This window comes from Sinocyclocheilus rhinocerous, unplaced genomic scaffold (assembly GCF_001515625.1).
Source record: "Sinocyclocheilus rhinocerous isolate Xijiao unplaced genomic scaffold, SAMN03320098_v1.1 scaffold3417, whole genome shotgun sequence".
Lineage (NCBI taxonomy): Eukaryota > Metazoa > Chordata > Actinopteri > Cypriniformes > Cyprinidae > Sinocyclocheilus > Sinocyclocheilus rhinocerous.
Window position 1 is genome coordinate 46,025 of NW_015667287.1, and position 10,347 is coordinate 56,371.

At 35.6% G+C, this 10,347-nt stretch overlaps 2 long non-coding RNA genes across 3 annotated transcripts; one reads left to right on the plus strand and one right to left on the minus strand.

Annotated features, from left to right (window-relative positions):
- Positions 1-449: 449 nt before the first annotated feature.
- Positions 450-9,545, plus strand: LOC107733617 (uncharacterized). Its single transcript, XR_001639008.1, has 3 exons — positions 450-480; positions 766-842; positions 9,536-9,545. It is a non-coding gene; the product is annotated as an uncharacterized LOC107733617 (long non-coding RNA).
- LOC107733616 (uncharacterized) lies at positions 7,536-9,361 on the minus strand. Of its 2 annotated transcripts, none has more exons than XR_001639006.1 (3): positions 9,314-9,361; positions 8,176-8,790; positions 7,536-8,062 (listed from the first exon to the last, which is right to left on the minus strand). It is a non-coding gene; the product is annotated as an uncharacterized LOC107733616 (long non-coding RNA). The 2 variants fall into 2 exon arrangements; XR_001639007.1 differs by having other exon boundaries at positions 9,269-9,333.
- Positions 9,546-10,347: the final 802 nt, after the last annotated feature.

Sequence of the window (10,347 nt, forward strand, 5' to 3'; positions counted from 1 at the left end):
AAGTTCTCTCGTCAAAGGTACAAATTTACTGTTTCATGCATGATTGGTTGCTGTTTTAACTATTAGGCATAGCAACAAGACTCTGATTGGTCGAAATCGCTGCGGCCGTTACATAATTTTCAAACAGAACAGAGAGCGGGAAGCAGACTACTTTTGCCCTTTAATTAATTTATTAGTATTAAATTATCTCGACTACATGTACAATATGGCGTTTGCTCAACACTGCCCATTGTAACTTAAATATCAACGGTTAACTATTAGGCATGGCAACACAAGACTTGACGGGCCGAAGTCGCAGCAGCCGTTAACGGAATTTTCAAACAGCGGAGAGCGGGAAGCAGTGTGCCCGTCTAGCGCCAGCACAACCAGTACTTCAGCTTCTTTATCGTCTGAGAGGAACTTCATAAGCTAAAGAGAGGCTTGACTCGAATTATCAGACGAAGAAAGGAAGGGATAGCACAGCTTTTTTGAGCTTTTCTTGTAAGTAGTAAGTTACATATACAACAAGTCTGCGTCCTCAGCTGTGAAGCAAGTATCAGTACAAAAATGAGTAAAATTTAAATGTAAATACATTTAAATTTTCCTACTAACATTAAAATGAATAGATACTAACATAGTCTTCTGTGGTCTGTGACACAAACACATCTGAGATTTAATTTGTTTCATGAGCTTTACACTAAAGAAACAAGTCATTCACATTAAATATGATAGAGTCTTGCAGTGAAATATTGTCATTACATATGTGTATTTTGCATTTATATGCAGGTGAAGACTGTGTCTACTGTTGGGGAGGATGCTATTTCATGCCCATGTGAAGACTTTGCAGGACCAGAAGACAACCAGTTAGTCTCTTTTGCTGACAATAATGTTCCTCAAAGAACAGTTTTGCAACTTTTCAATAATTGTATCTTTAATGGTTCAGTAAAGACCTCTGATGATACTGTTTGGTACCTTTCAAGGTACAACTGAAATGAAGGTACATAAAAGTTCTCATGTCAAAGGTACAAATTTACTGTTTCATGCATGATTGGTTGCTGTTTTAACTATTAGGCATAGCAACAAGACTGATTGGTCGAAATCGCTGCGGCCGTTACATAATTTTCAAACAGAACAGAGAGCGGGAAGCAGACTACTTTTGCCCTTTTATCAACAGAAAAGCTCTTTGAGAATGGATAGTAAGTGTTAATCTTGAAGACGATGATATTTAAAGGTGAGTTTTGACAATTTATGTTGATATTAAGTTCACAAGTCGAAAATGTAAATGTTTCAGCTACTCAATGTGAAATTAATGGCTTAAATTCGTTCATGGAGCTATGAGCTCAATGGTTTTAGCCATTTGTATAACGTTACATTTAAAAAAAAAATTAATTAATTTATTAGTATTAAATTATCTCGACTACATGTACAATATGGCGTTTGCTCAACACTGCCCATTGTAACTTAAATATCAACGGTTAACTATTAGGCATGGCAACACAAGACTTGACGGGCCGAAGTCGCAGCAGCCGTTAACGGAATTTTCAAACAGCGGAGAGCGGGAAGCAGTGCGCCCGTCTAGCGCCAGCACAACCAGGACTTCAGCTTCTTTATCGTCAGAGGAACTTCATAAGCTAAAGAGAGGCTTGACTCGGATTATCTGATGAAGAGAGGAGGAAATTCAAAGGTGAGTTTTATGCTTGCTTTTAACTGAATAAAAAAATGATAACACCGTGTCTACACTGGACGCGACAAAGCGACTGTGTCATTTGAACTTTGTGTCAGTACGTCATAAATAGAACACGGCAGCAGTTTACTGTCGGGGAGTGAATAGTGGTTGCTTTAGTTGCCTCTTGACCCTTGACTTTCAAATTTAAGTTTTTCTTTGGCTGTTACAATTGTGTATATTAAACACATATGTGATGGCAAAATACTTATGATAAAATCATGCCATGTTTCTGATTACAATTTTGCTAAAACTGTAGTGCTGTTGTGATTTCTGTATTGTTGCAGTTATATGAGATAACAATGTGGGAAAAACCTTCATAAATGACTTTTATAAATATGGTTCCTAAAGAGATTTCTATTCTGGCACTCATAGACATGAAGAATCAGCATGTGAATCTCAGCAATGGTGGCAAAATATTCTGATAATTTTTATGTAATTTTTGAACGTGACAAAACAAGGCAGTTAAAAAGTCACAACAAAAAATAACAAAAATAAAAGCAAATAGTCAAAATGAAAGAAAATACTAAGACAATGCAGCTGCATAATTTATTCATGTCGCAATGCATGCTGGGAGCCATGGATGAGTTATGATTGGTGCACCCAGAATGCAATGCAACATGAATCTGTCTGATGATTGTCACCATTGTTGAGATTCATATACTGATCCTTGATGTCGGCGTGTCTAAACAGTACAGATGTTCTAAACTATTGTGCAAAGTGTTATTAAAGCTCTTCATATTATTTCATTTAAATGCAGTTGTGACCAATAACGATATGACTCATTACCATTGATGACATCACTGATCCTTGCTTCAACATGACAACTATGTAATTACCAAAGTAACAGCCAATATAATCAAAACACAGTTCCGCCTGGTTTTCTCACCATAACCAATGTGCTTCATAAACATATATACAGCAACCAGAGAACAACTAATGTTAAAAAGTCAAGGGTCAAGAGCCCAACTAAAGCACATGCATATCTCCACAACGGTGACTTCAAATTTTATTATTTTCAATAAACATTAACATCTAAATCTCTGTTAATTCTTAATAAGAAATTTTTAGATGCATGACAAACAACAATTCTAACTGGTTAGTAATGTGTGAAGCTGGTGATGCTGTTTGTGGAGTTGTTCAATCATCTTCTGCTGAGATCTTGAGAGATTTAATGTCTTTTATTATTTCAGTTGATTTCATCTAAGACTGTGGCTGAAGTCAGTTGTAATTCTTGTGTTTCTCTTTTCTTCAGTGATTCTGCTTGTTAACAGCAGCTGTTCATCACTAATGCTCAATCAGCACTTAATTAATCACTTAATTATCTCATTAACTTTAACACTGCTTCAGTGTTACTTTAACACTCTTTTAGAGTGGGACCATATATGCTCCAAGCAGTGTTCATTTAACACTCTGGATTTTACTGTGTAGGTTGTACTGCTCTTCTACCCCCAGGGGCCCAATAGCGCTCCCTGGAAGAGCCAAAAAATGCACATTTCAAATGGCTGTAAATCAGAGTCCAATTAACGTATCAAAGAGAAAATCGCCAGGATTACTGCTTATGCTATGTTGATAAAATAATGCTGGGCACAGTTTTCAGAAATATATGGAAAGGTGGCATAAAGGCATTTTAAATATTGCTCACTGTAAAATACCAAATTTCAGCCTGCCTCTCAAATATATCATAGAGGTTTGCACAATTAACATATTTAGATATCCAGTTTTCCATTAAAGATATTATGTCATTTCGTTAATAAAAAGTTTTAAACTACATTACCCATAAGCCTCTGTCATTCTATCGATGGAATGGGAAAACTTGACGCTGTTATTTGTAGTTCATTGAAGTTATGCTTAGGGTTAGGGTTAGGATCTCGCTAAAGGGGTAATTTCTCTCAACATAGCAACATTTCATTGTTGACTTAATATATTACTAACATGATAATATCAGCAAAACATACTTTTGTAACATGATGCTCTGTTTAATATGGGCTAAAAGATAGTCCAACCACAGACAGTCTTGCGAGTGACAAGGGAAATTCACAGCCAATGACATCCCAGCTGAGCAGCGGCGTCACACTTCCTTTTCCATTTATGGTCATTTATGACAGATGTCTTCCGTTTTTCGGCTGAAGGGATAGATTCGGTTAACAATAAATTAAATGTGCTACCTATTAGATTGTGTTTTATTAACATCTACACCTACCCCTTACAATAATGCAAATACAGTAATTATTGTTGTTCAGCGTGACAAAAATTGGGCAATATTGTTGTGTGCAAGATTCCTCTCATTAAATATAAAAGATAGATTTTATTTTATTTTATTTTTTTGACCAAAGACAAGTGCATTTACTAATCAAATGATGTGCTTCTAACATTTACATTGTAAATTACATTGTGTTTTAAAGTTATACAATCTGTCATTCTATCGATGGAATGGGAAAACTTGACGCTGTTATTTGTAGTTCATTGAAGTTATGCTTAGGGTTAGGGTTAGGATCTCGCTAAAGGGGTAATTTCTCTCAACATAGCAACACTTCATTGTTGACTTAATATATTACTAACATGATAATATCAGCAAAACATACTTTTGTAACATGATGCACTGTTTAATATGGGTTAAAAGACAGTCCAACCACAGACAGTCCTGCGGGTGACAAGGGAAATTCACAGCCAATGACATCACAGCTGAGCAGCGGCATCACACTTCCTTTTCCATTTATGGTCATTTATGACAGATGTCTTCCGTTTTTCGGCTGAAGGGATAGATTCGGTTAACAATAAATTAAATGTGCTACCTATTAGATTGTGTTTTATTAACATCTACACCTACCCCTTACAATAATGCAAATACAGTAATTATTGTTGTTCAGCGTGACAAAAATTGGGCAATATTGTTGTGTGCAAGATTCCTCTCATTAAATATAAAAGATAGATTTTATTTTATTTTATTTTTTTGACCAAAGACAAGTGCATTTACTAATCAAATGATGTGCTTCTAACATTTACATTGTAAATTACATTGTGTTTTAAAGTTATACAATTATTCACTTTTGTGTTTCTGTGATTTGCCATTCTCTACGATTTGAACTCTAGGAATAAAAACTGAAAGAAAAATAAATAAATAAATAACAAAGAAAGCATAATGAACATGCATAGTTTTGTAAGCATTTCCCAGTATTTATTAATATGTCAAACTCATTTAAAGACAAACAAAGTGCCCAAATTACTGCACTGCATCCTCTGTCACCAAGCTCGTTTTTGCCACTATGAAGAATAAAAAAGCAGTTACGTTGTAAACTTTAACTATTTTCAGTATGAAAAAATGCTTTTATTGAAAAACAAAACAGTAAATACAGTATATGTCTTTCAGAGAACACTGGAAACAGATTAATTTTCTTAAAAATTAAATTGACCACGTTTTTCGGCTGAAGGGATAGATTCGGTTAACAATAAATTAAATGTGCTACCTATTAGATTGTGTTTTATTAACATCTACACCTACCCCTTACAATAATGCAAATACAGTAATTATTGTTGTTCAGCGTGACAAAAATTGGGCAATATTGTTGTGTGCAAGATTCCTCTCATTAAATATAAAAGATAGATTTTATTTTATTTTATTTTTTTGACCAAAGACAAGTGCATTTACTAATCAAATGATGTGCTTCTAACATTTACATTGTAAATTACATTGTGTTTTAAAGTTATACAATTATTCACTTTTGTGTTTCTGTGATTTGCCATTCTCTACGATTTGAACTCTAGGAATAAAAACTGAAAGAAAAATAAATAAATAAATAACAAAGAAAGCATAATGAACATGCATAGTTTTGTAAGCATTTCCCAGTATTTATTAATATGTCAAACTCATTTAAAGACAAACAAAGTGCCCAAATTACTGCACTGCATCCTCTGTCACCAAGCTCGTTTTTGCCACTATGAAGAATAAAAAAGCAGTTACGTTGTAAACTTTAACTATTTTCAGTATGAAAAAATGCTTTTATTGAAAAACAAAACAGTAAATACAGTATATGTCTTTCAGAGAACACTGGAAACAGATTTTCTTAAAAATGTTATTGACCAAAAAGTGATACAACACATGATGTAATTCAAACTCACAAAATAACACCATGAAGACACGCATGTCAAGTGTGCAATATCATCTATAAAACTATATCAGCACAGCACCAAATAAACATTGATTGTCCGAACAATGAAAGATAGAGAAAGTGTTCAGGAAAACAAACATCTGCTACATACAAACGCAGAAATATACTTTTGACAATAGCATCATGAATTCACTGCATGACTGGAACTAGGGGATGGCTGTGCATGAATATGTCCTTTACTAAAACTCCTGATGAGAACTGATGCTTTTTAGGATAAAAACATTAGGAAGACACCAAGTAAAGTTTACTGTATGAAGCTTGAAAAATAGAACACAATGCTTTATCAATACGAAAAAGACTATTTTTAACTATTGTTTTCATTACTGGTTCTGTATACAGTATATGGGTTGCTGGAAGGTCAAAATGTATTCATTATAAGCTTATAATTAAAACAAAGTTGCATCTTCTGCAAAAAAAAAACAAACCACTGCAAAGTCTTAACACTGATCCAGGTACCATTTCTGTATGTGTGGGGGATTATACTTTTGACAATAGCATCATGAATTCACTGCATGACTGGAACTAGGGGATGGCTGTGCATGAATATGTCCTTTACTAAAACTCCTGATGAGAACTGATGCTTTTTAGGATAAAAAAACATTAGGAAGACGCCAAGTAAAGTTTACTGTATGAAGCTTGAAAAATAGAACACAATGCTTTATCAATACGAAAAAGACTATTTTTAACTATTGTTTTCATTACTGGTTCTGTATACAGTATATGGGTTGCTGGAAGGTCAAAATGTATTCATTATAAGCTTATAATTAAAACAAAGTTGCATCTTCTGCAAAAAAAAATAAATAATAAAAACTCTGCAAAGTCTTAACACTGATCCAGGTACCATTTCTGTATGTGTGGGGGATAAAGAGTTAAAGAGGTGAGTCCTTGTGCATGATGGAGAAGGACAGCGTTATCTGCAAGTAATCATGTAAGACAGAAAGAAAGGAAATATTATTATATTACATGCAACTTGTTGATTTATACATTACTGTGGGTTTTGCAGCCTCTGTAAAGATGCTGTATAATTAAATGTTAATTGCATCCATTATTAAAAGCAAGTCATTAATAGCAAGCTATATTCATATAAATTATTTTAAACATGATTACATGCTAACAGGACCAAGTGTGTCTGTCTGCGGACTGCAAGACAGGGGCGTAACTTGAACAAGGAGGCGTAACTTGAAGTTGTCCAAATCACACAGAACCACGCGAGAAGTCAAAACGAGATGTTGTCGGGCTGCGTTCGAAACCGCATACTTTCTAAGTTATAAGCACTTAATTTCTTTAAGTACTTACTTACCGAGCGCAGGGATGTAATATAACACTAATAAGCCATTATGATTGTTAATTGTTAGATACAACCATCTTTCCCTGATCTTTTATGTAATTATAAGTTCGGCAATAATAATAATAAAAAAGAGGGACAGGTGCACTAACACCTCATAGCATCGCTAACTCAATCTAGTAAGGTTTTCCTCAGCGTTTGCAATGTCTGCACAAAGGATACGTCGGGCAGCTGCTCGAAGATCTCGCCTTTGGAGAAGACTGTTGATTTTATACTTTAAACATTAAGATTACCCCAGAATGAATTGCATCGTTTGCCCACCCCAACACTTACATGCAATAATAATGATAAATGCTAATAATTACTTTTTTTTTTTTAACTTAAAATGAAAAAATATATACTTTTTTGTCGTGACATAGCTATACATAAATATACACTAGTTGAACAAATGCAGTCGATGTGAATACATTAATTTTCAGTCAAGCAATTAATACATTAATTAATAAAATATTTATATTTTATTTACTGACAACAATAAACATGAATAAATGAGTAAAGGAATGAATAAAAGTAAGCATCACAATAAATACATATACAAGTCAACAACAGATGAAACAAAGCTTAATTCAAACTTATTGTTTTAACAATCATGTATTTACAGATGGTGAATCCCACATCCTACTGCCATCTCAACACAGCTGAGACAGTTCTGCTGCTGCGCTGTGCTTCACAATCTCGCTCTTCTCAATGGGGACATCGTTGAGCAAGAGGATGAGGAAGACCATGATGACGGCTCTCTGAAACACACAACCTAGAAGCAAGAGCAGGGGCACACATGTGGGACAATCTGGCTGCCACTGTATCTGCTCCAAACATCTGTGTGCTGCTTTCCATGAGCACGACTAGCTGTAACACATTTAAACGGAGTTAAACATTTTACAGTTCATGTTGTCAGCTTTCCATTTCTTGCCAAATTTCATGTTTACAATTACATGCATTTTTTGTTGTAGCTTTATTACTTTTGTAGTGGGCTAAACCACTGAACTGGTGAGCAGAAAGTTGCTGGTTCAAAACCACCAGTATGTCCCTGAGCAATCCAGGTTGTTCCAGGGGATTGTAGGTCCCTGTAATAAGAGCACTGTAAATCACTTTGGATAAAAGCTTCATGACATTTTTTGATGATGCTTTTGAAGCTTCTGAAAGTCAGCCTTCATTGTATGAACAGAAACCAGCAGAACAAACTTGACCAAACTCACATCCTCTTTTGGTCATCTCTAGATGCTCTCGCTGACTCTGGGGTCACTGAGGATGAAGAGACCACAGCAGCATCCGGTCCAGATGAGACAGTAAGAGGTGGAGTGATGGAGCATCTCATCCATGGCACTGGACCATTTCCAGGATGCTGCTGTGGACTTCTCCATCCTCACTACTCACAGCAGTCTGCAGACATTTCAGATCCTGCAAAGATGCACAAACACAATACAAAATCAGTAATTTTAACAGCATAATGTCATCTGATTTCTGTACTGGAAGTAACAAAAGTATCTTATTTATATTTTTGTTGCAGGTTTTCCCTTTTTTTCACAAATGCCGCCGTCACCTTGCCTTGCAGATCCTGCTCCACCACAAAAGCTCTGCAGCAAATGCACAGGTAATTGTCTTTAAGATGTATATATGGTTCATGTAAATCCACTTTTGAGACGTATGTGTACTTAATGGAGCTCCCCTGTTAGTTGTGCATTATAAAACGTGTTTTTACAGCAAAATCACAAATATTATGTAGGTCACAGACAGGGTTTAGATTAAGCCGGGATTAGGCCATAGTTCAATTAGGACATTTAAGTAGCTTTTATAAACGTGCCTTGGATAAAAACACTACTGATGTGCATCTTGAGACAAAAAAAAAATATTTTAAGATCAGCCAGTTCAAGTTGCTTTCAGTTAAAACAGCCCAGACATGCATTTTAGTCTGGGACTAGTCTTGACCAGCCTTGTCTGTGAAACCGGGGGATAGCGTCTTTACACCTTTTGCTTATATATTGCTTACTTTACACCTTAGTTTTAATAGATTATTAACTCAATAAACAATACCACTGTATGAAAATAACTTACACACTTAAATTTGAACGGTTATTTCGGAACAAAAAAAATTCTCACCGTTGTCTCTATACAAGCGGCCATCTTGCCAACAACATGTCGTTTTGACATCTCGCGTGGTTCTGTGTGATTTGGACAACTTCAAGTTACGCCTCCTTGTTCAAGATACGCCCCCTTCAAGTTACGTCCCTGTCTTGCAGTCCGCAGACAGACACACTTGGGACTCGGGGGCGGCCTGCAGCGTCAGATCTGGAGCTGTGAACCGCTGAGGGACGCCCCGAGTCTCAGGAAGCATCCTGTTCTTATTACCAAAGCCATCGAGACACATCTGGGCCGAGCTGATTAATCTGGTCCCATGAGTTCTCACGGCTCTCTGTGGAGCTTAATGTGCCACCAGGTTGCTTTTAGTAAGACAGTTACTCGCTGTACTGAACCATCATCCAAAACAACAGAAAAAAAACAACAGAGAAGTGGCACACATCCACACATGCTACATATTTAAATAAAAAACGTTGTGATACATTGCAAATATACAAATGCACAATTACTACATAAATATTAGACACAAAGCATAATTAAGCAAATTCATTAAGTAGCTTAATTCATTTTAGCACAAATTTAGCACTGTATTGACAAATGGGCATCCATGACCAGATTTTTGTATAAACTATATGTATCAGTTACATCAATGTATTATGTTTTAGATTCCCAGATTGTGAACTTTAATATTCATGACAATTCTCACTATTAGCTATGACTTTTCCCTCAGTAAACTAATTTGCTGCTTATAAATAGTTAGTAAGGTAGTTGTTAAGTTTAGGTACACAGTAAAATCCATGCTCGGAGCATATATGGTCCCACTCTAAAAGAGTGTTAAAGTAACACTGAAGCAGTGTTAAAGTTAATGAGATAATTATGTGATTAATTAAGTGCTGATTGAGCATTAGTGATGAACAGCTGCTGTTAACAAGCAGAATCACTGAAGAAAAGAGAAACACAAGAACTACAACTGACTTCAGCCACAGTCTTATGCCGAGTTCACACTGCACGATTTTCAGACTCGTCGGATCGCGGTTGTTTTCACACTGCGTGAC